Source organism: Lycium barbarum, chromosome 10 (assembly GCF_019175385.1).
Source record: "Lycium barbarum isolate Lr01 chromosome 10, ASM1917538v2, whole genome shotgun sequence".
NCBI lineage: Eukaryota > Viridiplantae > Streptophyta > Magnoliopsida > Solanales > Solanaceae > Lycium > Lycium barbarum.
The window spans coordinates 98,135,824-98,143,411 of record NC_083346.1 but is presented as its reverse complement, the minus strand read 5'-3'; the positions used below and the strand labels follow the sequence as shown (position 1 = coordinate 98,143,411).

The following is a 7,588-nucleotide window of genomic DNA, read 5'->3' as shown; positions in this document are numbered from 1 at the left end:
GATGTTGAATATATTTACCAAATTATACAAGGATAATCAATGAAATAAATTTAAGTAGTAAATTTATCAAATTTACCAAATCCATCAATTCAAGTGAACCGGAAGCTCCTCTGTTCCTTCTTATTCCTAGTAGTAAAAGTAAAAGTAATAATAGTACTAGTAAAGTAAATTAATAGTAATTCAATTATTTATCCGAATAACCTCGATCACGTTCCAACGAAAGTATAAAGTTTAGTAAGTATCTTTTATTAACTATTAGAATATGTAAATAATATTTAAAATTTATTAACAATATTATAATATGTAAATATTATATAAAATAAACAATCTTGGGATCCTAAAGCAATTGCTTTAGTGACCTTCCCTTGAGCTGGCCCCGGTCTTATTGCGTGGCTAAAGTTTCTTCAGTTTGTCGAATCAATTAGAAAGCAGGATTTGAATGACTTCAGGGTAGTAGCAATAAACCACGATAAAACCTTTCAACAAATTATCTGCGAAGTTGGATCATGTGGATTGATTTGCATATTTTCACTCACCGAACTAGGTGACAAGTTATAATTGTTTACCCCGAAAAATGGTTCAGTTGAATTTGTATTCGTGATCAAGGACACGTGGATCAATATGATCAATAACGCAATGTAATTTGCAGTTAAAAGTAATATAAACGAAATATAAGCAAAGTAAAGTTAGGAAAAGCCTGAGCCTTGATGAAGCCTGACGCTAATGACTTCGCCACAACATGTAATTTGATCCTTGTTGGTTCATAAATAAAGTAAAAAAGAGTTTTAAAATGAGGCAAGTGTATAGTGTATGTTGTATTTCTCTCTTGGATTTTGTATCCCTTACAATGGAATGATAAGTCCTATTTATACATAAGATTTTGGATACACGTTCCACGAATCGTGCCCCTACTAATAATGAGCATTCATGCCACAATAAAGAGGACAATGAATCCTATTAACGTTTCGCAAAGGCGTGGAGCCTGATTTGTAACGGCAGACCATTGGTCTCTCTTCCGGAGCCATTCAATGGTCTTCTGGTGCCAGATACGCCTCCAGGCATAAAGAACTTCCTCCGAGGAATGTGTCATCACCATATTGGTCCAGTTGTATCATATATATTTAACTCAATACTGATAGTCCCCCAGCTTTTCGATGACTCGAACAGGTGTGACCAGGAAAGGGAAGAGATTCATATTTATCTCTTTTTGAGGGGAAAACACAAACATCCCATCACATCAATCGACACAATGGGCATCAGTCATTAGTACCTTTTAAAGACGGCGACGATTGATGTTTCATGATTATATGCAACTCCTCATTTTACAGAAACAACAGCTTGTCTTTCCTATATAAACTCAAAAGCTCCTTCCATCAACTCCCATTCATACGCCTTTTATTTATTTCCTTGCATGCTCTTGACATATTTTGCCTTCAAACCCTATTCCTTCTTGTGCAACTTTCTTGATTTCAACCCAACCATGGCCTCTCCTAGCCCATCTCGCATGTTGTCTTCCCCTTCATACCCTTCAGGAGACGATGGGTCTCAATGACAAGGAAAGGCCCTTGCAACCTCGACCACCCAAGAGGTAGACCTAGGTTCCATTGCTGCGGAAATTCTTCCTCTTGACTGTGCTTATTTGGGGGAATTCTGCATTGATAATTGCCATGAGTTCGTACGGGAAATACATTCGCCGATTACCAATTAGAACCTCCCTAAAGTTTATGAAGACTTCCACTGGAGCCCCAAAGTCGTGGATGACGCACAACGTCGAAGGATATACCATGGTTCACACATACCCTTTTACTATAGGGTTTACGCTACCAGTCCCGAGATATCAGGTCTACCTTGGACAACTTGCGCCTCAACTCTGTAAGATGATCTACTGCATTCAGCACTTGACCGATCGAGTTGGTCGTCCATTCACTATTGACCACTTGATGCCCCTTTACTCTCCCCACCTGTTACGGGGAGGGATGGTTTATTTGTTTGCCCGGGGCAACCGCGGATTGATATCTAGCGTTGAAGATGACTTCGACCGGGGTTGGTGTGACCAGTTTGTCATGATGCAAACTAATTTCCTACACCATGCCTCTCAAGACCCCTTCCTGGAGGCCTGGAATAATACTCATAAGACTGTTCTTGCATTTACCATCCTCACGCTCTTAACATGCTTTTCTCGTGATTTTAAACGTTATTATCTAAATAGTTGCTCTTATGGCTCCCGGATATGTGCATGAAATATTTGACTGGGTGATGGGTTTTCTCCAAGCATCCCCTAATGTCGTTAGAACCTGGAAGAGTCTTACCTCTGACTAGTAGAAGGGAAAAAGTCACAGTATAAAACCTTCGAGTCACTTTTCCCTTACTCTCTTATGTTCACAATTTTATCCTCCCTCTGACTAGGAATTCCCACGAGGAAGCCATCTGCATAAAGGATCCCATCTAGTGACACCACATTGTCCAACATCATGAACGCCATCACCCAATCCTCCAGCAGCCGGAAGCGCAAAGCTCGGAGCCCTACACAGCTAGCCAAGACTCCAATCGAAGGAATTGGATCACGGGTAAGGACCTGATGCGGCCTGCTTGAAGAATGGAGAGGCATTATGATGGTCAATCGTGGACTTGTAAATGTTGATAATGATGAGGCACGGGATGAAAATTCCCCGGACATCAGGGGCAAAGCTGCCATGCCACCTCCAGAGAACCCTGCGAAAACTTGACCTGAGCCTCCTGCAACACATCTCTTCTTGCACGTACCGGGGGAGAGCTCAGACCCAAACCGTACCCAAAGTCAAGATCTGAAGAAGTTATTGTCCCAACTTGCCTAGAAGATCCTCTAACGCCGTAAATGGTCGGAAAGTAGCGGATGATTCACTGGCATCAGAGAACCGTCCTCTATACCGCGAAGTTGAAAGGCTACGAGTGAGATGTAGAGAGTCCGAGTCATTGAAGCAATCCTTGTGATTGAGCTACGATGAGGCCAAACAGAGTTTGGAACTGAATAAGGAAACTTTCTAGGCTCTTCAAACTATGGTTCCGACCAGCAGAACCTCCAGATTGGATTCACCGCCTAGAAAGTGAACTTGAGGCGGCTCGGGGGCAGTTGAGAAGTTCTGAGGATTCTAGGGCCGGGCTCCGAAATTGTTGTGAGAAATTGCAGTGCCTCCTTATTGCCGATGAGCACAAGGAGAAATTAGGCCGTGACCTCGCAATTCTGAAGGCGCGTTGTGATGCTTTCCAAGATGCTTTGGACAACAAGCTGGATTTGTAAACACTTAATAAAGCTTTTTTTTTGCCATTTTTAGCATCTAAATATTTTCTAGATTTAATCCTAACTTTTTGACCTTTATTTCTTATTTAGTAGGTTTTATTAGAGAATGTAAAAACCGCAAAAAAGAGTCTCATCTTCAGAGTATAAATTTTGTGTTAATTTGCAATAAAAGAAAGAAATTTTCCAAAAAAATACGTTTTATCTATTTAGTTAATTTTCAAGTAAAAGATGTAATAAATAAGTATTGAGTAACTATATATTTTTGCTATTTAATTAGGAGTACTATTTTTATCAATTAAAAAAAAGTGAAAATCAATAGTGTATTGCCACTTGGCAAAATTCCATCCCATCCACATAAAAGGCACATTCCATTTTGGCAAAATATTTTTTATACATGAACATTTTGGGAAAAAGAAAAAGAATAAACACACACAAAATCCTACACCTAAGCATACTATAAATAGCTAATTATAAAAACCTACTCTAGAGCTACACACATAAGAAAAACAGCCGTAAGAGCGCACACACACACACTCAGACTCAACACTCATCTTTTCCTTTTTTTACTTCTTTTCCAAGGACATTAGAGATAGATACATACACTAGCATTAGGGATAAGAATATACAGATTGCCTAGCCTAAACACACAACACAATCATCCTAATACACCTAATTCCAAAACACATACGGACAATAACCGGGCATAGAAAAACAATCAGCGGCAAAGGGTCTTCTTTTTCATTTTGCTAAAATCAAACTTCACCAGCACCTCTTCTTTTCTCCAGCCATGAAAAGCCACCAAAAATCCCATTAAAATCAGTTCACTAAGCCACCCATAGCCAGTGCAAACCCAGTTGTCCTTTACGGCGAGTTTCGGTTTCTCCAGCAAGACTCCGTTCAGTCGAGGCTCTCGTTAGCGGTTTCCGTCCAAGTTCACAGCAGTTAAAATAAAATAGAGAAAAAGTTCCTATTTACTTAAAGGTTCAGTCTTTATACTCTTTTCTTTTCATTGTATCTATCCATTGTGTTGGTGCGTTATATTTGCCTTAAAAATTGTTTGTTGAAGTAACCTTATGCATATTCGTTTGACACTGTCCATATGTTTGGGTTTATATCAGATGTATAATTTAAAGTTATCATGAATCATGCCTCCTTAAGCTCGTTTTTTTTATGTTGATGTCAACTGATTTTCCTTTTCTTCTATTTTAAATTGATTGAGAAATTCATATTTTTGATTTGGTTTAATAAACAAATACGTTGGTAAAGTGTTTCAGTTACTAGTTTGCCGTAATGACCACTAGTCTAAGTACCCGCGTGATGCACGGTCATTTTAATTTTAAATTAAATCATTTAAAAAGTCTTATGCATTTAAAGGTAAAGACATCAAGTCACCTGAAAAACTTATGATTTGTATAAAAATGTACTTCGTACAATTGAAAGTATGTGTTTGAGTACAATATGTCTTATTATTTACTGTTCGAGTAGCTTCTTTGCTTTCCAAATAACACAACATACATTAATCCAACGATTCAACGTTGATTAAAATTATTAACATTACTTACATGGAAATTTAAATTTTATACACACACAATCATCTCTTTTCAAACTCTCAAATAAAAGATAAATACAATCACTTGATAAAAATCCTATATAAAAATCACCATCTTCTTTGCTCATCTCAACTCCTTTTTGTTTGCTAGTCTCTCGTCTCTTTTTTTTTTCTATCAATCTTTAATTTTGAAATTGAAGACTATCAAATAGCTACATCTTTCAACTAATTCAAATATTTAGAAAATCCATGACAAGAAAATATTCTCCATCTCTATTCAAATAGAAGCTGTTGAATTACCAAATTATTTTTATATCTGAATAAAGAAATTACCAAACTTACCAACTTATTTTTTCTCAAGAAAGAAAAATACTGCGGATAATTAAAATCATATCGACAAATAATTTTCTTGTTCCAAACCTATATTGTGAATACAATGTTCAACCTCCTCATATGTTTCTTCTTCAACTGAACTCTCATTTTGAATTGGTGATAACATTCCATCAACATGCTTGGTCTCTTATTCTGCCGAAACCTGATATCAAAAGGATAAAAAAAAAAAATCAAGAAAGTCAATCACCTTCGTAATAACGCAAGACCCAAAAATAATATATAATGAAGGAACTATAGATGCATGTGTAGAGATTTCCTAAGTTATAATCCTGAAAATTCAAGCAATGAAAAGCAAAAGCAAGTAGGGATGTTTGGAGAATCGGTTGATTGCAGAAAAGTAGTGGTTGGGTATTTATCACTCTCTTCTTCTTTGTAACTTCTCCTCAAATCTCTCTTAATTAACTTTCCCTTAAATCTGTCTTAATTTTACGACTTGATTATATTTAATTGATTACTTAATTACCTCCATAATTGTAGGGAATTGTTTCCCGGACTAAATAAGGTAGCGGTTGTTTTCCCCCTAAAAATCCGTTTCTTTTTTAAAAGCAGAAATTGTACTTTTATTAATTACCGAATTATTTATATTTTTAAATTATAATTCAAAAACAATAAATAATTATTACCTAACCTAACTAATTTGTCCTAAAATTACCACTTGTCTTTCTTCTACGCTGCAAGTTGTCATAATCATAGGCTAGACTTATTTTTCATATATATATATATATATATATATATATATATATATATATATATATATATATATATATATATATATATACACAATTAGTTTTCGAAGTTATTTCTTTGAAAGAAGTAACTGCTTCAACCTAATGTCTTTTTGGTATGATGTATACGCTGAAGATTCGTATTGTACGATAGGGTTAGAATCTGATTATATAATACTCCAAGTAGACACTACGAAAAAATGAGTAATTTGCGGAGGTTGAAAGTTACAATTCACGGGAGTTTTAGCCTCCTCAAGCAATTAGTGGAGGCTAAAACCCCCACGAATTGTAACTTTCAACCTCCGCAAATTACCCTTTTATTTGTAGTGAGATTTTATTTTGAAAAGGCCCTTGGTCACAATATAATTTTATCATATATGTTTCTTGTTTGTTAATCAATTATTCACTTTCATAGTCACAATTAATATTTGTCTTCAGATCTAAACAAAGTTCAACAAAATATTTTTAATACACTTATTAGCCTATTGAATCAAGAGTTTGATTTGGAAGAAAATTTATTGTAATGGTAGTTATTAGTTAATAAGTCGATTGACAATTAATACCACAAATCTTCCTTTTTATTAATCTACTGATTATGTTCCAAATTAGGAATAAATTTGAATTGTAAATATTCTAATGTCCATATAAGAAATAATATTATAAAAGATTATTTTTTAAAATCATATATAAATTATTCTTTATATGGTAATATTTGAACTGTAAATAATAATTTCTTCTTAAATTAAAACAAATAGAATTTGTTGGCGAGAGGCTTGTTCTCTGAGCTTAGACTTTTGCAATGTTTGATTGAGAAAATAGTGCATTTAATGTCGTTTACTCTTATTTTACAGCTTTATGTGATTTAGAAGTGATCGGAAAAGAAATCAAGTGAAAACAAGTCAAAAGAGGCCAAATTGAAGAAATGAGAAAAGTGGCTAAAATTGCAAAAATGGCAAGATTTGTAATTCCGAAAATCAGTGGCTATTTTGGACATATTTTTTATTGGAAAATTGTGCAACTATAATAGGAAGACTTTAAGGAAAATATCATCATCATTGGCCACATTTCAAGCTTGGAAGCTTGGGTTCATCATCAACCATATCATTAGCGGAGAAGATTGGAGCACTTGAATGATAAATTTCTTAACGCTTTCTTTAATTCTTTGCTTTGTATTGTATATCTAAGTGTGTAGAATTTTATTCCATCACTTTAATCTTGTTTATGAAACTATGCATTTGCAAAGTTGGATGAAATCTCTGGTTATGCTTATGTATTGAATGATTTTTATTTCTATTGAAGTGGGTCTTTATTGTTTTAATTAATCTTATTCTTTAATGTTTCTTAAGGGATTAGCTAACCCTAAGACCCGCCCATTTACTTCGATTTGAGCTTGAGAGAGGAAGATTGAGGTTGGGAAAGATTAATTAACAAGAATTTGGGGCTTTAAAACCCATCTAATAACTTGAGCTAGAGATAGGAAAGTTACTTGAGATTATATTGATTGTGCTTAATATCACACTCTAAGGCTTGAGAAAGCTTAGAGTGAAATTCATTGATTTGGTCGAGAGACTTTTGATTACATTTTAGAGATCATTATCTAATTAGCGTAAACTCACTCATAGTTGTAACATCGTGAAATACATC

At 35.0% G+C, this 7,588-nt stretch overlaps 1 long non-coding RNA gene across 1 annotated transcript; it reads left to right on the top strand.

Moving 5' to 3' along the window:
- Positions 1-3,797: 3,797 nt before the first annotated feature.
- On the top strand, positions 3,798-7,262 carry LOC132615154 (uncharacterized). The gene is made up of 2 exons (XR_009572596.1): positions 3,798-4,258; positions 6,796-7,262. It is a non-coding gene; the product is annotated as an uncharacterized LOC132615154 (long non-coding RNA).
- The last annotated feature ends 326 nt before the right edge of the window (positions 7,263-7,588 follow it).